Source organism: Lagopus leucura, unplaced genomic scaffold (assembly GCF_019238085.1).
Source record: "Lagopus leucura isolate 7727_CA_CO unplaced genomic scaffold, USGS_WTPT01 Super-Scaffold_100157, whole genome shotgun sequence".
NCBI classification, from domain to species: Eukaryota; Metazoa; Chordata; class Aves; order Galliformes; family Phasianidae; genus Lagopus; species Lagopus leucura.
This window is the reverse complement of record NW_024962334.1, coordinates 30,325,418-30,349,355: the sequence shown is the minus strand read 5'-3', so window position 1 is coordinate 30,349,355 and position 23,938 is coordinate 30,325,418. Positions and strand designations below refer to the sequence as shown.

General features: G+C 40.4%; 1 protein-coding gene across 2 annotated transcripts in view; it reads left to right on the top strand.

The window, feature by feature from the left end:
- Positions 1-23,791: 23,791 nt before the first annotated feature.
- ADAM22 (ADAM metallopeptidase domain 22) overlaps positions 23,792-23,938 on the top strand; it is a 61,133-nt gene continuing 60,986 nt past the window's right edge. For both annotated transcript variants that reach the window (XM_042888742.1, XM_042888741.1), the window contains exon 1: positions 23,792-23,868. The gene's annotated coding sequence lies outside the window, so the exon portion shown is untranslated. The remainder of the gene's footprint in view (positions 23,869-23,938) is intronic.

Genomic DNA, 23,938 nt, shown 5'->3' with positions numbered 1-23,938 from the left:
TTTTTGGGTGGAACCATGTATTCCTACAAAGTGAGTTCCCATTAAACTTGGGTGTCTTTCTAGGGTTCCCATCCACATAGTTGTTCTCTTGTTTTCAATGTTTTCATGCTTATTTATTTTTCTCTTTAACTGCCTATCTCAAATGCTTGATCTGTATTCTGTTGTTTCAACAGGAACAGAGTTAAGTGCTATGTATTGATACCCTCTGCTTTTTTAATAAGTTTTGGCTCAAAAGTTGCCATGCGTAGGTTCTGGGGAGAAAATGTCAATCTGCGAGGCAAGAGAAAAGTTAACTGACAGTAGGTCCAGGAGGCCTGCTTTGATTTAAAGCGAGGCCTGTTATATCTCAGATAAAGAGACATTTTCCAGTTAGTCTCCTCCTTGCTTCCTTTGGTCCAATGAATCCATTGTACAGCAAAGTGGAAATGATGGAATTGTTGATGCCAACCCAGAATAGTCTGAAGAGCAGCGATGAGTGCACACTTATTATAGAAACAAGCACATCGGGGCTGTGAATTGGAATATGAAGGGCAATGTGAGTCTTTTGCTGTGTGTTTTGAAAATAAGTGCTTCATCTGTTACATTTCTGATCAAAGTTTCAATTTGGAAAAGTTATGGGACTTTAAAAAATAATCTATTTGTTGAAAAATTCCTGTCCAGCATTAAGAAAGATCAAATTAGTAAGGCATCTCAGATGTCTCAGATGTCTTGTTATATGCTTTTGTGATCTACTTCTCAGAATACTGTGGAACAGAGTTATATGTATCTCCACACAACACTGGTCTGTAAGGAAAACACATGTAAAGGGAAAAATTCTAGCTAAGGCTTTAAATTCAGGCACTTTACTTTTGAATTGTGCTTTTTATAAAGCAGTAAATGTTTCTATTTACACCAGTCAGTGTTGAGATTGTATCACCTCTCCCCAAACACTGTCAGCTGTGTGCAGAACCAATTAGCCTGTAAGGAAAGCATCACCGTATGTGTCTGTGATTTAAGAAAAACAGCTGTATTTATTGTGCTAACTTTCATTTTAATACTCCAAATATTAAGATAGAATGCTGCAGATTTCAGTCATCTCAGCAATCCTTAGCAGATGCACTAAAACTATTTCTGTGAAGAAAACATTACAGGATCGATTCATTGCTAGTATCTCTGTAAGTATGGCTGTCTCTTTCTTGTGAGAGAAAGAGAAGTTCATGATAGATATGCATGTAATCCTGTAACTCTTATAACTTAATAGCCATGAGTATCTTTGGAGGTTGTCTTGCTGTAAATTTAGCTCAGTGTTAAATTCTACCATAGGATATGGAGCTTTTGGAAAGCTTTTCTTTTCCTGCAAACCGCATGAGCCTACTGATCCTACAGTTCCTACAGTTCCTACAGTTCCATCGCACTGTGGAACTTGTGTCTTCAATTCAGATTTCATTGTAAGTAACACATGACATGTTAGAAGGCTTATTTTTAGAAACATAAATTATTTAAAGAATTGAGCAAGATTCTAGAAATATGTAGTAAGGAGGACAATAATGATATCCTTGTACATTCCTGTGCCGAAGGGAAGAATGCAATATTGAATGTATACTCATCAGTGTGATGAGTATTACAGACAGTACTGCTGTTTGCTTTAATTAGTGTTTGCAAAACTGTGCATGCAGTTGCTTAAAAACTGATGAGCACTGTTGTAAGAGGCTCTTGAGCTCTGCACTGAGGCCCTGGTTTGCCCTCTCAGGGGTGTTCCACACCTGGCTGTGGGCACGGTCAACACAGGTGCTGAACCAGGAAAATGAGCTCCCAGGACCTCTGCAGTTTTGGGCTTCTGCAGAGGTGATTGGGGTGGGAGGCTGCAGGGTCATGCTTTGCCCAGGGGATCAGCCCTCTCCCTCCACATACTGTGCAAAGGAAGCGCTGCAGGGACCAGATTCCCAGTCCTGCTCACAATTTCCATGTGACTCAGAAGAGTGGATTTCTTTGTCTCTTTAAAATGTTCATCCACACCGTTGCTCAGCTGCAGAGGTTCCTCTGGGATACCAGGTTAGCTCAGGATGAGGAGCTGGGGTGGATCTCTTGTTAAAACAATGTCAGCACATTGCTGAGATGCCAAGCAAAGATGACAGGAGATATGAAAGTAGTTTTCTTATAAAAATGCTTGGTCACATTCAAACTCATCATTCGCAGAAGCAGAACTTTAATTACAAGCAGCTCCACGGTCAGATGCAGACCACAGCTTGAGCCACCTGCGTGTGACCTTAGCCCTGGTTGGCCAAGTGGCTTTACAGTCACTGGGCTTTATGGGCCCTATTGGCCTGCTGTGCTTTGCTTCTCATTTGTGGCTGCATGACTTGCCCTTGTGTATGCAACCTGTGCTGGGCGAAAGAAGCGCAAAAGGGACAGTGGCATCTGGACTGCTGTTGAGCTCCCTATTCCCTGTCCCTTTGCCACTTTTTGCAGCCAGAGGCCTTGTGATGAGATGCTGTAGAAGGAAGAGCCACTGGGGGGGGGGGGCGGCGGGTCTTAGTCAAAAGCTGTGACAGAATATATTGCTCTTTAGGGCAAGTTTTTTGTTCATTCATGGCTCTTTACTGCCTTCCATTTAAATTGCTGGCTTGCATCTTTAGACATTCATTTTTTTTATGACAGAGATCTGAGTTGTGAAAATTAGCTTACTTCTTGATCTCAGTTACATCCAGCTTTTCAGAGAAACATTGACTTGGAACTCTTTGAAGGAGAACAAGGTGTATGGCAGAACTGCCAAATATATTCTTTCTCACTTACATGCCTGGTACTGTTGCTTTCATAGTTGTCCTTTAATTCTTCCTGCAAGATGTGCTTTGCTGCACCACATTCCGAAATGATGCCATAGTTGCCAACTGCAAGAGAACATAATTTTCTGAGTCTTCTAGAGCTAAGATAGCAGGTGCTCAACCTGACCTGCAGAAAACAGGATAGTCCTGGAAAAAATTCCTGGAAGGTAAAGTAACCTTTCAGTGAGGAAGTTAGTCCTTCCAGAAGTGACAACTGGAGTTGGTGATCTCAAGTATGGAATCATACCTTTTCGTCCTTAAGAAAATACTTGCTGCTATCTTAGAAAGCTATCCTGCTTTTATAAATGGGTATATGAGGCATATATGAGAGGGTACAGGAAAAGACAGAATGGTCATGAGGATTTGTATTATGATAAAAGGAAGATTTTGAATCTTTGTCAGCATGAAGCCCACTTCATAGAAGTCAGTGGCAAGCACTCTGGAGTTGTAAGGGTGATGGTTTCAGTTTAAGACTGCTTGGGAAGAATGCTTCTTGGGCCAAAGAACATTATGCACTGACTGCAGCCTTCCAGCTAAGGGTACGTTCCTGCTGCTGCTCAGGTGGCAGAATGAAATGTTGCAGGTGGTTTATTGTTGAGCATGGCTGAATAATATATGTTCAATTCTGAAAATGTCTGGTAAGATATTAAACACATCAGTGAGCATGATGGAGAAAGCAATTTGGTTTGTGTTCTGAGTCAAGAGAGGTAGCATGCAGTCTGCTATTTTCTAATTGTAAGAATCTCCAAGCAGAGTATTGCAAACAAGGCAGTGGATTGGTTTTTTAGTTAGGACAGGATAGAAATGGAAGATGAGAATAAAAGGTCTGAAAAAGGAAGGATAGAAATAAAGGATTCCAAAAGATGAAGGAGCAAGAGTTGACGAATAAGCGAAATTGGATGTGCAATGCATAGTGTATTGCTGACAGATGCCTCCCAGGCATGTAAAATATGTACTGTATACATTTATACAGATATGTATCTTATAAAGGGTCTCTCTCCATATATATGTATATGTACATAAGAAATGCACTGTAGAAGCAGAGCATTAGTCAAATGAGAATTTCATTTCATATGAATAAACCAGCTGTAAAGCTTAAGATTTTGTTTATAACTTTTTAACCAATCCATGCATCAGAGAAGGCAGCTAGCAGAGAGCTGCTGACTGCAGTTGCTCTGTGCAGCTGTTTTGGGGTATGCAACAAGAATATGAACCATCTATTTAAAAGCAATCTTGCACCGATACGTGGAAAATAGTTTGCATCAAATAAGCACAAATGCATTTTTCTGAGTTTCAGTAAATGTCCTCGGATAGAAAGGTAATTTTAAAATACCAAGTTAATGGATTCATTTCATCTTAAGGGATCAGTGACAGCAGTTAAGCACAGAAGAAATGAAACTGCGTCATACCATTGCCCATCTGTCCCAGTATTGGCTATGAAAGATGCTGTGAGAGAGCACATGGGCTCTGCCACGTTCTGGGTCCATTCCACTGCCACCTCCCAACATCCATGGCTTTAAGGATGCCAGGAGGCACATTGCTTCCTCTTAGTATCTGTTTATGAGCTTGTTACTAGTGACTGTCTCTATTCCCTTTTCTGTTTCTGAAGTACCTTCGGATGCTGTCAGCCTGAACAACCTCCTGCAGAAACATGTTGCAAAGCTTGGCACAGTACTACCTCCGTTTTCTAATTTCTTCAGGTGTTTTCTAGTGATGCAAAATTAGGTGAATAACAGCTTGAAGTTAATTTTCTCTATGATTCATATTATATTACCTACCTCTGTCTTATCTCCCCCTCCTCACTTTATTTTCCATTATCCAAACTGAAGTGTCTTTTGAGCTTGGAGAGAATGATTTACCAGTAGGTAACACACAGAGAGGCCAAGTATCCTGCTGGGTCATCAGCAATACCAGAGATGTCTGGCAAACCAGACAGGTCCTACTTGGAACAGTATTAGCAAATGGTTTTTTGTCTCTCTGAAGACATCTGTTCTCCTGCATTGTACATGGCAAATGAAGATTGATGACTGTAAGTTTGGGGAGCTGTGATGATTCCTTGGACAGCGGTTAAGTGATTGGTGTTGTCTCAGCATCTGGCTCCTGAGGATTCAATGGTGAAGGGTCTCTTGTCTTCCCAGTCTTCATTCATTTTTACTATGAGTGATTAATTTTATTTCACAACGCTCTGTGTAATTTGTCATCTGTGGATGTTCTGTGAGATTTTCCTGGTAATGCAGACTGCTTCTTCAAGAGACTGCTTTCACAACCTCTCCTAACTGTGCATTTTGGATTTGTTTTGCATTTTTCAGACTGCAGCTCTGGGTCACCAATGAATATGGCTGAGACCTTTGACTTCTAATCCAGAATGTGCTATTAAAATACACTTTCTTTATTAAAGAAGTTACAATGGTAGAGCAGGTACCTTTAATTTTAGTTCTTGCTCTGTAATTTGGCTACAATTCTAGATACGTTTCACTTCATGACTCATTTTTCATTAGCCCTTATACCAATAACAAGCTTTTTCTAAAATGTCTTTGTAGTTTCATATCTTTTCCACCTTCCTGAAGTTTTAGCAGATTGTCTCAATCAGAATAATTTTTAGAAGCTAATTAATTCCTAGACTTAAGATTTATAGTCTTTTCAACTAAAGCTGTTTTTAGGAAAACCCTCTTCTGAGGTTCACTCAGGTTTGTTCTGTGAACAAAAGTAGAAGTAGTGGTAACCATTTTTTCTTCTGGGCTCCTTTCTGAAGCATTTCAGGTACCTGCACAGTTGATGCTTTTATTTAACAATAAAAAGAAACATCTCAATAATTTTTCAATTACTGTGTGCTAATGCTCTCTAATTATATGAAAATACACACAGCTCAGAAGATACTGTTCTTGCTACTTACTACCTAAACATTTCTTAGGGCGTGAATGACCTTTCAAATTTCGGGATAAAATGCAAGTTATAAGAGCAAGAGCAGGTAATCACAAGCTTAAGGGGGCAATTTTCCCAAGTGCTTATGGAAAAAATGGCAGCACAGCAGGGGCACGTTTTGCTGTCAAGAAGGATGCAAATTTTAGGATGGATGTGTTCAGTGTTAGTGCCAAACTATAAATGCAGCCTCAAGAGATGCTGACTCCTATGTTGGTCTCCTTTGGCATCATACAGAAGTGGGAAGCAGCAGCATGGAAATGCTGCTGGGCAGCACAGGGTGATGGGCTGGGCATTAGGAGCGTGGCCAGGGACAAGGGGACCTGAGGACAGAGGAGGTGGGTATGATGGTGGGGAATATGGAAGAAAATGATAGAAATGGGCGGGACCATCAGCATCATTTTCCTCCTTCATATTCCTGTTTTATGGAGCTGAAGGTGGTTTTGGTGGTGGAGGTGGGTTTTGTGGTTTTTTTTTTTTTAGTTTTTTTTTTTTAATGATAATAACATTAGTAATTTGATTGCATTTAAATTGCAATTAAAAATGGACTTTGAAACTGTTAGTAAATTCAGAGCTGCTTTGGATGTGTTTTATTGTTCTTCTGTTTGGATACAGAGCTGTATTCAGATTTCACTAAAATATAGTGAAAAGAAATATGTGGTGAAATACTGTGGGTCAAGAAATGATTACTCTCTTCCTAACTGCAGAAATTAAAGTATAAACTTTTTTTCCTCTGGAAAGCATAAGCAGTATCTGTTTGTCATCATGTACCTCATCTTACAGTAATAAAGTTCTATCTTAGAATCACAGAATGGTTTGGGTTGGAAGTGACCTTTAAGATCATCCAGTTCCAACCCCCTGCTGTAGGCAGGGACACCTCCCTCTTCCTCTAGAGCAGGCTGCTCACAGCCCCATCCAGTCTGGCCTTGAATGCTTCCAGGGAGGGGACATCCGCAACCTCGCTGTGCATCTTGTATTCCAGTGTCTTTCACAGTGAAGAATTTCTTCCTAATAACTAGTCTAAATGTACCCTCTTCCAGTTTAAAGCCATTTCCCCTTGTCCTGTTGCTATGTTCCCTTCTAAAAAGTCCCCACCAGCTTTTCTGCAGGCCCCCTTCAGGTGCTGGAAAGGAGATCAGACTTAAAACTGCAGAAATTGAAAAGGACAGACCAAAAAGTCCACAGTATGTTAACTGTAAAAGGATGGTGGCACCACAAAGTGCATGCTGGCAATGGCAGCTGGATGCAGTAACAGTCCATGTGCACAAGGCTTGCCTAACATCAGGGTAAAGCCACACCAGCCTGAGCCTTGAAACTACCACTGCTGCTTTCCAATTTTAACTTGCAGCTTTTGTTGTATCCTCTCTCCCTCTTTAAGCTAGCAATGGGAACCATGTGCATAATAGAAAGCCAGTGAAATTAGTAAACAAGAATGCCTTCTACCTGCTTAAATCTTGTCCCAACAAGAAATGAAGTAGCCATGCTGTAGCAGAGCCGTGCTGTTCCTAAGCCAGAATGTGCTATCTGGCTGTAGAGCTTCATGATTCTGGCGATGGAGGCTCAGGGCTGGAGGCTTGCTCTGCAATTTGGTGTTTCCAGTAGGATTCGGGGCAGTCACTGTAGTGTCCCACTGGCAAATTGGTTGTTAATAGGTAAAGGCATTAAGTGTATTTTAAGTCAATTGGAATTAGAGATCTTAGAAATCCCAGAGAGGAAAAATTTGAGCAAACATTATTTGCAAGAAACTTCATCAGATGATCATGCTTGGTATCACTGTTACTGAAATGTGAAATTAAGGAAAGGACCGAGATTGGCTACAACTCAGCATTTGTGTAAATCCCTTGAGGACTCAACCCATTTTTAAGTCTGTAATTTCTTTTTGGATAAAGTCTTTAATAGTCCGTAGGAGTAGAAGCATTACAAAATAATTGCTTTCTTTTTTCTCTCATTCTTGTTAGGAGCAGCAAGAGCAGAAAAGCGCAGTGAGAATATTTTAAAAAAAAGAGAAGCTTCAACAACCAGCAGTGATTTTCTCCATTGTTTTTTCTTTCCATCACATAGGTAGTGTGGGAACCAATGCTATATCAAAGAGAAACTAACACATTTTCAAGTGCATTTGGTTAAATTAGCAGATACAGTGATGAAATTAACTGTCCATATGAGAAGAAGTTCAGCAATTCTTTTGAAGGGAAAGACAGGACGAAAGTTTTAAAGCCTTGGCTATTAAAGCAGATATATTCATGGAGTAAGGAGGTAGCCAGTACCTCTTGAAGTGCAAGGAGAGGTTGTGTACAAGCAGAGAAAAGGTGTCTGGATAGTCATGAGGATAAAGGAGAATTAACTGTCAGATACAGAGATACAGAGAATTATCTGTCAGATACAGGAATCTGCTGGCTAAGTGGCCTTCTGAAGTTTATTATGCTGCACTGTTTTTGTTAGCTCTCTCATGGGTGGTAGTGAATCTGTATTAGGAATGTAGTGTAAAGCAAGGAAGTACAAATAGTCCCTTTTACTGAGTGGCAGAGAGAAACATCCCTTCTGCTCTCTCGTTTGGTTTTCTTCTTTCTTGATCCTTGTTTCATGATAATCAACCTGTCTCTTCTTCCTGGCATATAAGTTAGGCTGTTCTAGAGAATTACTTTGCATAACCATTCCCTACATATCTATGAATCTTGTTAAGAAACTTTTCTGAAAGCAAAGGTAGCTGGTAGTTTCCCTTCCTTTACTACATGATTCCTTCTCTTCCCTCTCTTTCCAAGCCCCCCTTATTAATGTCTCCCTCATTTCCCTGAACCCATCGTTTTCAGCTGAATGTCTTTATATCCTTATCAACACTTTGCTACTGGAATTTGACCCACCCAGGCCTTTGTGCTGATTTCAGCTAGAAGTCTATCTTCCTTTTCAGTGATGCATCTTACTTGAGATCTTTCTGTGTCTGACAGCAAATTTAATCAGAAATTTGAGGTGTTTGTAATAGAGAGTTGTGGAGACAGAAATCAGAGTCAGCAAACAGAAAAAGCGGCAAAGAATTCCCACAGCATCCAAGGGAGTACAGCAACATTATCAAATACCATGAAAGCAATCATTTCTAACAATGATGTGCCAAAAAAAGATGCATTTTCATACTATGATTTTAAACTCCCTTTATTTCTACCATTCTTAAATTTGTAATTCTTCCTGTGGTCACTGAAGATGTCCCTATCATTTCTGTTCTCCCCCCCTCCATAACTTTAAAACTTTCCATCTTCACAGTCTTTTCAATCTGGACAGTTACTTTTTGTTAAAAAGCTGGCAATTTTCCATTTTTTCATCCTTCCCCATTTGAAAATAAAAGTTTGTTTCATTTCCAGGGAAAATTCCCAGTTTGTAATCAATTCCATATTGAAATACAAACTTTTTGCGTTTTCCAAGGCACATTATGGCCTCTTCTTCTTTTTGGTCAGAGTGCTTTGTATTACCCTGTCTTTTCTTTTTATTTCTTTAAATACATGGCTTGTTCTGTCTTTTTCTCTTACCACTGCAGATTTTTCCTCTTTTCCTTCCTGGAACAGCCTTCTTCTGTTGGGTAGAGCATCTATTTTCAAAGTTCCTCTGTTCCTGGGATTCCAATCCTGTCTTTGGTTTGATAAACCTTGTATCCAAATGTATTAATTCAAAGTAGAATTTAAACACAAACTTACATATATATGTTGTATTGGTAAAGGTGCTTTCCTTAATTGAGCTCATTCTCTGTAAAATTCCCCAATTGCCTCCTCCTGTGTGCTTTTGTTGTGACAATTTGGGAGAGTTGGAAGAGCAGAGAGGCGCTTGCAAAGAGGATTTTTTGTTGTTATTCTGTTCTTTTGTCTATTAGGTAAAGTGATACAGTTGGACTTGGGCTTCAAAAAAGGATGCTACTGTAAGCAAAACCAGCTACACTACCTTTCTTGTGTACTTTTTCAAAATAATTGAATTGTGAAGGCAGAATTATTACTATCATAACTTTTTTTTTCATTTTAAAAGGCATAATTCACACACGCTTCTTTTCCTGTAAAATGTTTTGTTTTTGTCTTAATATATTCATTATCTTACTGCTGAATACTCGATGTCTTATGTTATAAATGATTAAGTGTTTCACTGGAGCTTTTTTTGTTTATTTTGAAGTAGTGGATTTTACTAAAATTATGCAGTTAAATGCTTCTCTGTTAGAAAGACAAATCATTACTGCACATTTGAGATGATTTCATGAAAGAAGCATATCTTTTGGTCTAAGCTTCCAAGATTGTGTATAATTATTAGATTGTATCTCAGTTTGCAATAGCACAGATTGCATTACTGAACCTGAGAGTATTGTGTTCTTTCATGATAATTTCAGTGTTGTGAGTCATAATAATAATAATAATGTGGTCTGTTTTTTTTTTTTTTTTTTACTAATAATATTTTTCTGGATGTATTCAGCATGCCATGTTTTTTAGGGTATGCTTTAATAACGTGCTAAACTTCAGACCTGTTTGTAGGCTCTGGGCTTGGTCCTCTGGAGCTGTGTAGGCTGAAATGATGGCATTTCCCTCCTAGCCTGGTTCATTTCAGAAACTGAGGCACCCATCATGAACCTTGAGAAGGAGGCTGCCAGCAGGTCTCCAGCCATTCTCAGCCCTTTTGTCTCTCCTTTTACTTCTGTTCCAAAATAGATAAGCAGGTAGATGAAACGGATGGACCCTTCTAGGAGTCACGCTCCTAAACATAACTTAAGGGAACTAAGTACATCCATCCAAGACATGGCGGCTGGGAGAAGAACCCTGACGGCTGGTGGCTCTGGTGCTGAGCACGGGGAGACCCTGCACAGCCCTGGGGAGAAACTGGGCCCTGCTGGGGCAGGGCGGCACAGCTCAGGGTGGGGGAGCACTTGGCCCCGCTCGTGTGCACAGGCCTCAGGCAAATGCTGAGGGGGGAGCATATATGTGTGAATGTGAAGCTTCCTCAGAAAGCTTTTCCCACACTCCAAGTCTCCCATTCAGAAATTTGTTAGCATCCTTCTTTTTACTGCCTGTGTTGCTTGTGCTCAGATACAAATACAAAGCCTTTACTTTAGCAGCCGGTCTCCATTTACTCATTGTCAGTCAATGTCTATTTGAGGTTGTAGCAGCATTTTCCACAGTTTAAATGGCTACCTTCAGGCACTGGTGTACTAATCTTGGTGCATTTGAATCCCCTTACAGTTCACCTGTTTTACAAGACTCCAGGAGCTCTCCATTCCCTGTTACCTCATGGGCCTATATTTACTTTCAGGTGGTGGAACTTTCTGACAAATATCTGCCTGCAGCTTTTGACAAGAGATCTCCCTTGGTCAGTGTTATTAATCTTACCTCAATTTGGCTAGAAATAAGTCTTTTATGCATTCTGGGATGACAGGTGTGTTTTTCAGGAAGACACCCTATTGATCTGGCAAATCTTTTTGCCAAGGCCAGTGCAGTCATGGCTCTTCTCCTTTAGAAACTGGGTCCTCCAAAACAATGTTGGAGAAGTTCCCTTTAGCCCTTAAGTGCATCAATTTGCTGTTTATACAATTGAATTTTATCCTCCTTGTAATATCCAGTCTTGAACATCATCCAGCTCTTTCCTGTGGGAATTTTTTCAGTTGTCTTCTTTCCAACTTAGCATTATCAGCATATTTCCTTAGAGTGGTCCTGGTTTTTGTGCCTGGGCTGTTAATGAAAATGTCGGGTTGGCATTTTGTAGGATCCATACTTCAACCTTCTGCCACCTGGGACTTGATCTGGGCAGTCACCAGTGCCTATGTGAGCAAAATGTTCGTGGTCTGACTGCCTGCTTTGCCAGGCTGAGGTTCTGGGAAGCTGAGTGGCTGCTGGGCACTGCAAAGTTCCAGCAGCACCCAGCACCCTCTGCTCTCACCCCTCCTATATCCTTACTGTCCTTCAGCAGCAGCACCTTGCAAAACCAAAGGGCAAGTCTCAGGTCTGCTGCTCTGTGCCACTTCCTGCCATCCTTCCCCTCTCACACCCCTGGTGTCTTTTTGTTGGAAGGAACAACATGCAAATTAGCCTCTTCTGAACAGGAGGTGGTTTGTGTTCGTCACCTCCTGTCTGATAGGTCTGCAGGCCTTTTGACAGGCTTCCTTCACAAGGACTTTATCTTCACCAGTTCAGTCACCTCTTATGTGGAACAATATCAAATCTTCATGCAAACTTTATCCAGGTGAAATTCTGAAATTTCTGACAGTGTTCAATGAATTTTCTGGTGGAAAAAGTATTATTTTGCCTAGAAAATAATTTATGAGGGCCTAACTGGTTTAGCATGAAGTGTCTTAGTGTGCATTTTGCTTTATGTGTTTGCCTCAGATCGAAGTACTTCTTCTGTTTAATGTTTGTTCAAAAACTGTCTACTTTTAAGGCTGGATTTGTTGTTGCCCAGCTCATTTTCCTCTGATGGCATGAGAGCCCCGGGGTTTGCAGAGAGGGCACACAGGACTGGTTCCTGCATGGGCCTGCCTGTGGCCCAAGGATGGCTTGTCTCCAGCCATCCACCTTCACGCTTGCAGTGGAGCAGACCTGCTGTGAGCCTGCTCGTGTGGCTGGTGGCTTCATCTGCCCATCTAGCACAGTGCTGTGAGTACAATTGTAGGATGCATTTTGGTATTACAGGGACATTCATCACTATGCTGTTCTGTCCAGCTGCTGGAGGCACTGCTATGTTTGCTTCAGTGCAGCCTGCTGCAGTATTGCCTCCGACTAGTTTCTCACTCTTCTGTGGTTGTTGGTTTTTTTTTTCTTTTTCTCCTCACTTAATTTCCTTACTGTTGTCTTGAAACAAAAAGCAGAAAAGTCTCTTCAATTAAAACTGTTATCAGTAGATGGATTTGAATATTCCATAAAGAAAAAGCCTGTTTTCTTGCCTTCTGATATTAAAAACCAGGGTATCCCATGCACTGTGTAGCTCCATTGGAGGTGGCTGTTTCTGTGATTTTTTGTGAACGTTTTAGGAGTATCCTGCAGTTTTTGCCCTTTTCAAATGTAAATGTTTAATCATTGCTTGCTGAGAGAGCATGCAAGAACACATGCATGAGATTTATGGCTCTTTTTTCTTATTCTTGCAGTGATCTGCTGTCTTCTGAATACCTTGAGAGGCATATCGAGCAAGGTGGAAAGGCAGTGGAAGTTAAAGTAAGAGTCTCCTTTTTATGCTTTGCCTTTTTCAATTTGCTTTGCTTGTGATGTTAATGTAAACTCATTTTCTTAAAGGGAGCGATCTGATTTTTGAGGCATTTTACTCTTCTGAAGCAAGCATGTTTTGTGTCTTCTAAGTTTTCAGCTTTCTTATACATGAAAAATCTAGTACATTAATGTTTATATCAGAATTTTATCCATGAAAAATGTGTACTTAGTTGTTTCTGCTAGCAAGTGTAATTTATTTCTGATAACTGTTGAAGAAAATCCTTCTATTTTGGTAGCTAGCATTTCCTTGTTGTACTAATGAAAAAACTCAAGTTTGTTGTTGATGATGAGCTTCTTCATAAGTTTGAGAGTAGCAAGATTTACTGTATAGTATTTTGAAATACTTAGTTACTATCTGAAGTCATGGGCTTCTTTCTCTGGACATTTGTAGACACAATGGTTAGGTCCTCTTTAACGCAGTACTCATGCAGAGCAGGTTCCACTGCCTTTGCATGGGAGCTTCTGTTATTTGTGCACAGCATGGGAAAATTTTCCTGAAGACCTTCTGGTTGTTATGATGGTATTGTATAGAAGAAAGATACAAAATTACTGTAGATTACATAAAATGTACATGAAAGTAATATGCTATGCATAATTGAAGCTCTTTAAATTTGCCTATTAAGTCAAATTTTGCTCTTTGTTTACATTTAATTTAAAAGGCTTTTTTCGTTTCTGCTAAATCCAAGATCATGTAAGTACTCTGAAATGAATAAATTAAGCTTATATGTGAAAGCAAAAGTGAAAGTGGACAAAGCAATAGTTTAGCTGCTGAGCACCTGAGGATTTGTTTCTTTTGCTTTGTCCCTTTCTGGAGTTTGTAGGCTTGAAATCTACTTTCACTTTGCACTCTGATAATAGCCTGAATATATTTTCAGACTGAGGCACGTGCATGTGTGTTCCATTAACTCATAAAACTAATTTCTCAACTGTGCTCAGCAATCAAAAAGCCTTGACTCAAATTCAGAGTATGAGTCAAAACAGAAATAAACGTAATAGCTGATGCTAATAGGATCCATTTGTCTCATCAAGGTATATGTAGAACTTAGCCAAACTAAACTTTCAGAGTCTTATCACTGAATCTGGACAAATTTGTTTCCGATGATTCAAGCAAGGAAATATTTGTGAATCAGTGGCTCCTCTCATGCAAATACTGCTTAGTTGCATGGGGAAGAAACAGCAGAGTCAGGCCTTTCTGAGAAAGGTCATGAAAGTTTTTTGAGCAAATCACTTCCCAGCCTCCAGGGTCCCAGAGTTCATCTCCTCTTCAGTGAACCTCAGGGCAGGGTCACTGCGTAGCGTCAGCAAAGGCTCTCAAGTGCTTCACTCAGTGCTATCAAACCTTCTTTAGAGAACTGACCTCATTGGCACCTTGGTCTTGGCATCTGAGTTGATATGAACTGTGAAAAAGAAAAAGGCTTACAAAAGAGTTGTTTCACCTTTCTCTGCAATGGAGGGTCATTTCCTCTGGGTTGACGTTCCCCCTCCGCTATTCTTCGTGCCTTGTGCTCTGTGGGCAGGGAAGTGCGAGGGGGCTGTTCTGTGCTTTGCCCACCACCCAGCAGCCAGCAGCAGTCCAAGAAAGGGAGGTTTTTTCATTTATTTTGCTCATTTTTATGCAGTTGAGCATCCAGTATCGGAAGAGAGGAAAGCAGTTGTTGTGCCAAAACGTCCCAAAAAACCTGGCCATGATGGTGGCCAAGCATTCAGAAAAATTCAGGTATCAGAAGGATTTTGGAAGAGTCTGCACAGTACATTTTGATGCCAGACACTGAGTGAGGCTAGGTTCAGTGCCCAATCACTGCTTTAAAGTAAATCTTCCTGCCCCTGAGCAGGAATTTTTAGAGTACTTGTAAGTGCCCTGGAGATCCCTACTGGTCCTTCAAATAAATTTGAAAATCCCAGCAGTTTCTGCTTGGCATTTGAGAAACTGAGCTGTAGTTTTAGGTCAAATGTTTTGAAAATCTTCCCACAAATATAGGTATTTTTCATCATGGTTTAGTACCTTCAGTTTCTTTGGCAGCTGTTTACAGTACCAGTAAAACAACCTCTGTATTGGTGCTTTTAATACATACGAGGCAAAACATAAATAATTACAATGCTCATACTCCATGCAGAGCTGATAATGCCTTCTACTCCTCTTCCTCCTCTCCATTCCCCCTGGTAAAAGTCCCTGCTACAGAACACAACCAGGTCTATTGCTTCTCCTTAGGATACTTCACACAGGTGAAGGTACAAGGAAGGGAAGAAATATTCATAGGATTTAAAAGACCACTTTGAGCAAAGGGAGGAGAACCCTCAGCTTAACACTCCTTTTTGTTCATAAGAGAAGGTTGAATTTGATTCGTTTGCTGCATAATTCGTTATTAAATCAGGCCACTGTGAGGGTGGAATGTGTGCATGTTTTTGCACAGTGCCGCTATTTAGCAGCTGCGGAGGGAAGGCTTCTCTGTGAGATGTCCTTGTTGACTTGACACAGTTCAGTAGCACCCGAGACACTCTTATTAATCCAGCAACAAGATGTGATGCTTAAGAAAAACAAAAGGAGGTAGATCTTTGAATTATTTTCAGTGTTTCCCCCCATTTTACTTTATGTCTCTAGTTTCTTAGGAAAGCAGCAGTATTGTCCTAAATTCCTTCTGGTAGCAAAGAGAATAATCAATTGAGAGAGAGAAAGCCCTTCATGCCTTGCCTTTTTCCTGTTTTTGTCAGCCCAGATCATCCTATGCTCACAGCACATAAACACTCAACTTGTGTCTACTTTATGTTGCTGCAGTATATCTCTGTGTCCTTTTATCTCTCTCTCTCTCTCTTTTTGGGTTATCATTCTGTCACTGATGCTGTCAGTGAGATGAAAGGCAAAAAAACAGCCAGAGTGCTGAGTAATTCACACTGCTGGATTTTCCCCTAAGAAGGAACAACTGCTATCTCTTCAGTGACATTTTCTCTTATGAAATGTTTCACTTTTCCACTTCAGATATTATAGAAGTAATTCTTTTTGCCTGTCAAGAACATTGGACTTACAGATCCCAGTAAGAGAACTTGCACAGGTAAAGCTGTAATAGATTAATGCCAGGCATTTTTGATAGCATGCTTCAGTATAACCATATGGGCTGAACCATGACACAACACAGCTGTATTTCATAGATAATTCTGAAATTAGTAAGTGTGCTAGTGTAAATACAATCTGCGTCCTGGGCACAAAATTGTAGCAAGAGTGCTTAAAGCATGAAACAACATTACCTTTTGCTCTCCAAAAGGGAGCGAAATATTCATGTCTCAAAAGGCCAGAGATGGCTGAGAGGCTTTGATGCGACAGGCAGTGCTTTTTGTTTATGCGTCCTGCTGACCTGCCCTTCTCCAGGAGGTGTTGAGGTGCAGTCCATTGGCCAAGGACAACAGCTGTATCTGTCACGTATTCACCCTTGAGCATAGGGAGACCATGTCCTAACCATGGGATCATAGAATCACAGAAGGGCTTGTGTTGGAATGGACCTTAAGTTATAACTGCCTACTGTGGGCCTCCCACCATATCAGGCTGCCCAGGGCCCCATCCAACCTGGCCTCAAATGCCTCCCGGAACAGACATAAATTCCATTCAAACGTTTTACTGTACCATCACAGGTACTGACAGATCATAAGGTTACACTAACAAATTATTGCAAACGTTGCAACCAGAATATACTGCCCGTCTGTGGGCAGGGTATTTTTTATCACTGACTGCTATGTTTCCAGCTTTATAGCAAAGGGCTTCCACCAGCACCTTCCAGATTTACAATCACCCGCTGCCTGAGCTGTGCAGAGGAATCCAGTCATTTTTCTTCAGCTTTTGATGCCTCACCATTTCATAGCCAGAGAGGAAGGAGTTTCAGCTTGGCAGAAAAACGTGTGTGCTAAGCAGGTTTCCCTGGCAGGGATTACATTCTGTTCCTGAAAAATTCAGCTCACGTGATGCTGATGGTGATGACACTGGAGGCTCTGCCCTGTGCAGTGTGTGCACATACCCGTGCCTGCACAACCTGGTGCTGCAGCCCTAGGGGAGAAAGAAACCTAAAAAGGAACAAATCATAAATAATGCAGGAATTATGTCTGCCTATTTCTGGCAGGTCTTTTTTGGGCGGTGTCCAGAGACTAGGGAAGCTGTTAGTAGCAGAAAACTCATTTGATAGAAGATTTTGTCCAAGGCTTCCCATAGCATCATCAGAGCTTCTCTTACTTCCATTCCCTCTACAGAGCTTTGCTTGCCTCATGGCTTATGATTAATAAATCTAGACCATAATTTACTTTCTAGTGTTAACAGTAAACTAGTCAAAGATAGCTGACAGAGAATCTAGGAGTCTGACACAGTTTAACAGGGGGCTCCTGCAAGGCTGATTTCATTAATAACTTAGGAGAAAATAAGTATGTGTATGTTAATGAAAGTAGAAATACAAAATTGGAAATTATTGTAATCCACAGGAGCATCTGGAGAACTGTCTGTCTTTGACCAGTAGAGTAAATGAAAGTGGGATGAAGTTTGATAGAATAAAATGGCAGCTTCCTTCACTAAGGGACTAGTTATAGGGCTTTTGCTGTAAGACAGGAGTGCATAGATAGTGGAACAGGGGATGACTGCATGGTTCATGTCTAATCAGATGCTGCCATGGCATCAAAATGGTGAATTTATTTCCAGTAGGTAAAGGATAGTATTGATGTTATTATGTGTCTTGTTGAAGAGCTGACAACATTTTAAAATTTCTGTGCATTTTTGGTCACTCCGGATATCTTTTTTCCTGACAGTATCAATCTGCTGCTCTGAATTAAGAAGCATTGAGGAGTATCTCACTTTCTTGTTTTAGCATTATTTGAATTATGGAGGCAATTCCCCTGGGTTTCAGTAAAACACAGTATCCCCTGTGGGATACCAGGGCTGGATAATCAGTCATCTTATATAATGCATTTGCCTGACCTAATGGTCCTGCAAGCTGGTGCTGTAAATGTACATTTGCATTAACTTTCCTAAATCTCCTTGCTATTACTAGCTTACTTTCTGTTAGCAATATATTCTGCTGCTGTGAAGGAGGAAATTAAAAGTAGCAGCATTCAGTATAGGAGCCTTTCCCAGGCCTTGTTTTAAATACCCTGCACTAGAAGGAATCCCAGCTCATGATTCATCTACAATCTTGCAGCTTTTATATTGTCTTTCTTCTCTTTATGGCATAAACAAAAATCTATTGTTTTAAGCTAGTCCTGGAGGGGAAAATATGCCAGAAAGTCAAAGCCTTCAAGAGCTCCAAGTGTTCATCCTGCTGTGAATGTGGGCCCCAGCATTGTAGTCCTGGTTCTACTGAACGGGGGTGGCTTTGTGACTGGAAGGGGGCACCTCCTGAGTGCTGTCCTCTGTGGTTTTCACACACCCCAGAAGGGAGAGGCCCAGCACCTGAATTCATAGACAAGTCCTGCCGACCTTTGTGTACCTCGGGAGATATTCTTCCATGTGCTATAATGTACAGCACGCATAGAGAATGAAATGCACCGAAGTTCTGTAAACTGAATGCACATGAGGCTAAGAGAAATTAACTACTACTGTAGCATTAAAGAACATTAAATCCTTTTGTAGAGGCTCTTGTGAAAAAATAAAAGTATCTTATTGAGTTTAGCTTAATCCCCTTGAGGAGGAATTAAGCAAAGCAAACTGAACCTGCTGTACTTCTGAAGGAGCTTTTCCATGCAAAGCTCCAGCTTGATATCTTTACTTACTTGATCTTGAGTTCTGTAAACAGTCTTTGTCTCAATTCATATTTTTCACAGCGACACTGAACTGGCACTGTGTTATATACACTGGGTTAATGTTTCCAGGTTGTCTTCAGCTCTGTGAATTCTCACTTCAAGATAAGCTGTCATTCAGGAATAATGAAGAATCAGTAAGGAAATCTGATTAATACTTTTCTCTTTTCTATTCAGGTTTTTACCACATTCTGACTAATAGGTATCCATGTAGATGCATGCCAACATTTCATCTTCTGTGTTGTGTTTATAGTAACCTTCCACATCACATGCTTATACTTTGGCTTCAGACTCAGCAGTGGCTACTGGACTACTGTGAAAGATTAGTATGGGTAGATTATAACGACTTCAGTGTCCCTTTCAAGGCTTACTCCCTTTTTCGCAGAATGCAGAACTCAGGCAAAGTGGCTGTCATTAAAAGGCTTGAATACCTTGACTCAGAAAAACTATGCACTGCTACACCTGCTGACTTAAACTTAATAGAGTAAGGAGAAGGTAACCAGCCCAGTTATCTTCTGACACATCTGCATTCAAGCAGGTGATAATTAAAGTCATTTTTCCTAACACTCAGGCAAGGCAAGAGGCTGCTTCCAAGCAGGTGCCAGGGCAGCTCCTGGCCCAGATGGTGTTGTGCTGACACAAGCTGTGTCCATAGCCTGCAGATGCACTTGAGGAGCATTTTCTTTTGTAGCTGCTGGGCGGTGTATGCAAGCCTCGTTTGGCCTCAGAGCGGGAAGCCGAGCTGATGGCAAGTGTCATCTGCTGAAGGCACTGCTGTGAGCCACCTGTGGCAGCTGGAGCGAGTTGCCTGTGTGCAGGACCCCACTGTGTACACATGTGGTTTTGATAGTGCTGTCAGCAGCTCTGAAACATGGGCATTGGAAGAAGCCTAGAAAGCGGAGATGCTTTATCTCAAATTTTTGAATTCATACTTTTAATTTTGAAACCCTAAATGGAGTTATGGCCAAATGACTCTATTGCACTTTGGTTCTTTGTTTAATGGTTCATGTGGTAACTGTCTTTCTAGAAAGAGAGGGCACTTTTACATTTTCAAACCAGTTGACTTTCTGGAGTCTGCGCTGCAGTGTAGCTAAATGCAGAGACCTGTTCTGTGAGGGAGCAGTGACACATTCCTGAGGTGGTTCCTGGGCAGCTGCAGGAGATAGTGCAGCCACACCAGTGGGCTACCCCCGTTGTGTCAGCACTTGGCAATTAAAACGGGTGTTAGTCTCTCCATGCAGTTCCACTGTCCATAGGAACAACACAGGACAATGTGCAATTTTGACTTTTCATTGCACATTTCATTTTCATTGTACAAACAGAAACATCAATAATGAGTCATTTTTGGCTGTAGAGGTCAGCTATAGAGAATTTCTTCTATTGCAGTTTCCCATGCACTGGGTTACTTATTAATGGGTTAAAACTTGAGCAAGCATCAATAATTTCTAAGTAGATCTAAGTGATTACTAAGGAAGCAGTTTTAAAACTCATGCCTAGCAATAGGTAGCTCCTTAAAAAGCTAATCATTATCTGGCACTTCTCTAAAAAGTAGCACAGTGGTTAGTTGGCCTTTGAGAGCTTTCTGCTGCAAAGGAAAAGGGAGCTGTGTTAGTAGGATCTGAGCTAGACCGGCAATCTCCTTTCCTTTGGATTAATGGGTATTAAAACAGGAATATGTAATGCTGGAAGAAGGAAGTTATTAATTTTAGGGTCAGTGGCTCGAGCGCAGCATGAGTTTTAATGCAAGTACCTCTCCTAATTGCAGGAAAACTGCTTACTTTGAAAATCTGATGTCAGGTGTTATTTGAAAGTAAATGAATGAGCATCCTTAATTTTCATCCCCTGGGAAGGTCATAGTGTCTCTGCAGTGAATAATAAGCACTGGCAATGTCTGGTCAGCAAAGACTTTTGTAACTGAAACTGCAGAGAAGAGTGAACCTCCACCACCAGCGACTGCAATGGCTGTTCTTTATTTATTTCCGTCCCTCACTAGTGGTTAATGTGTTCTTCATGCCTTTTTGGTGATTACTCAACAGCTAGTGCTTCTTTGGGAGGGGACAGGCTATATTAAGGGAAAGAAATGGGAACCTGCATTACCAGCATCTCTGCCGTCTCATGTTTTCAGTATCATAGCCATTCCAACCCAAATAAGCTGCAAGTAAACTCAGGCTGACATGAGTATAATGGCTACGAGATGGTCAGCAGGGAGCTGCCGAAGTTCATAGAACAATATAATTTAGAATTTGCCTACAGTTATTCAATTTGAGCATGAAGACCAAGGTTGAATCATGAATTCACCACCACTGTCATAATGGTTCATTTATTTTAATGGATCCTACTATGAGTTCATTTGTGTTGGTTTTTTTTTTTTTTTTTTTTTTAATAGTAGAATATTATTCCATTTCTATCTGGCCAGACTTATTAAGTTTCCACATTTTCCATATTGCTGTTGAAACTCACCAACAAATAACCAAGTGCCATGAATGCTGGCAGAGAACTTGTCTTGCCTTGTGCTAACTGCAGCATGGAGAATGGCTGTGCACCTTGCGGAGGCAAAATAGTCAAACTCCTCTTTTCTTCTGGACCCTGTCTGGCTGCTTTCAGTTTTAGAGCAGAAAGGAATAAGTCTGAATCTCTCTTGGTGACATATGTCAGAAGAACAGCATTATTTCCTCTTCATCTAAAGCCTGAGCCATTTTCAGTAGCTGACAAAAGCCAGCCTGGTGGTTTGATTTGCTGAGATGGACAATTACTCACTGCTTTTCAGAGGGCAGAAAAGGCATGTAGTGGCTATGGGAAGCTTACAGCTCTTTCTTCACAAAAAGACCTTGATTCTGTTGACTGGACTGTTTTTGGCAGTGCTGCTAATTTCATCTATTGAGGGAAGTCTTAATTCTCATATAATACCAGGGTATTTTTAGGAAAAACTGAAATGGCAAGATTTTTTTTCAGTTTCTGTCATTCTGCTACAGGCATCTATAGAGAAGAGGGACAACCCTGGTCCTTCATTGCATGTTTCCAATAATAGAGCAAAAGTGGATTTATGTGGTGATTGTGCTTAATCTTTCAGAGGTGTTACATCTTACTGCCATTCTTCTGCAGCACGGTGTTCTCTATTACAGCTCCTGCTGTAAAGTAGCATTAGTACATGTCAGGAGTAAGAAGATCAGCCTACAGAGAGGCAAGGTCAGGAGACTTTTTGTCCAGACCTACACGTGTTCTAGGAAAAGCATTAATCTATGGCGTCCTTGCAGTTGTGCGAACTCTCACTGCAGAGCCAGTCCCAAACTTCATAGCTTTAAGTGCTTCTCCTTTCATGTTTTGCGGACTGTTGAAATGAAATCTGCTAAACTTAGGAGGTACGGTTTGCACCCTCTCCACCAAATGCCATGATACAGGCATGATTTACCTGCTTGAGATGCCGTTATTGCACTAAGCAATCACTTTTCCTAGTGCTTGTGCCACCTGCTTTCACTGCATCACCTCTTTATTTCTTTGCTGAGATGGTGGTGGTACAAAACCTCAAAACTTCATCTAGTGTATTCTGATAGAAGGATTTCTTATAAGGAAGTTAGCCTTCTTTTTTATACTGCAAAGTATACTTGAAAATAGCTGTTTAGCTTTAAAACCACTAAAATTTTAATAATTGTTGTGAAGTGACTTACGTTATCTTAATAGGAATATATAAGTCCACGTATAAAAGTATCCCTCAAATCTTAATTTGAAGAAATAATTTTTTTGCAGTGGTAAGAAGAGGTCTGTGAGACTGAGGAGATCAGAGTTATATTTCTATCTCTGTCAGAATTACTGTGAGCCTCAAAAGATCAACAAACTCAATTGATTTGACTTGGTTTAATTAAATAGTATAGAATGTGTCTAAATCACATTTTTCCTAGGTAAAAATTTAAAACTGTTTTTCTTGTATTTTTCTTTTCTAGATCTGTATGCATAGAATATTGTTCTTAGATTTATTATAAAATAAATTAATTTGGAGGTGTTATCTTGGGACATTTATTTGAGTCTCATTAAGAAGACCAAAACCCGCTTTTCAGTCACAGACTTGGATCTTTTGGATCCCTAGCATGAATAAATGTTTCTCCTGCTTATAAGAACACAATTTTGCAAACTGAAATTTGACTTCTGATACATACTAACTGTATTTTCTGAGAACAAACCAATTTGTCTTGTTTCTCCAAATTCCTTCCACAGCTACATGTCCGTACAACTCCCTGTTGATATTTTTTTCAGTATATTCCTATTTTCACGTGCTGACATCAGTTAAACCTTTTACAGGAATATTACTGCAAAAGTAATTTTTGGAGAGAGCAATTTGTTCCTCATACAGTTTCACCTCATTCATGTGGTTTGACTGTTAATTTTGTTACTAATCTACTGTTTCTCTGTGTGGTTTTTATTCACCTGTTCTTTTTACAGTGCAGTGCTGAATACATTCAGTGCACATGCAGTAAGCCTTACTCCACAATCAGTGCAACTTCTGTGAAACTAAGGGCAGGGGGATATGTTGAATAACGTTGGCTGGATTTGATCTGAGAAGTGTATTTTCTATTTACAGTATTTATAGAATAGGCAAATATAAACTGAAGTTTCTTTTAGCTTTGGAGTGCTGGTGAGCGTTTTTGATTTGTTTGCTTCTTAATCAAATCTTATTATTTGATAAGCGTTTTTTTTCTCCTTAGAAGTAGGAAATTGCCTGGCCCTCAGGGCAGAGCTTATCTTCTGATGTAGCCATGTGCAGAACACGTGCACATCTAAGCCCCTTGTTTCCAGCTCTCTTCAGTGAAGAAACATGGATGCTTCTGGAGCCATTTGTGTCTGAAATTTTCTTGAGATGCCAGAGATTTCACACTAAAGATTTTCATCTCCATTCAGCATAGAGAAAGTCCAAAAGACGATGTTTGACGCTGTACTGAACTTGTAGATGGCTTAAAGGAGATGGGGTGAATCTTTGCTATGTTCTTGATGCCATGTCCCTGGGTTTGCAATATTATAATAAAAAAGCAGTGTTGGACAGGTTAGAGCATTATACTGTGGGACATCCTGTGGATTCATGCTCTCAATTTCCAATTTCAGGGAGGAGAACATTGCTATTATCAGGGAAAAATTCGAGGAAATCCAGTGTCATTTGTTGCCTTGTCAACATGCCATGGACTACAGTAAGTCTGGTGTTTTGTTTTTAATGAACTTCACTTAGTCTTTTAAACAAAGCTGTTTAAAAAAAAAAAA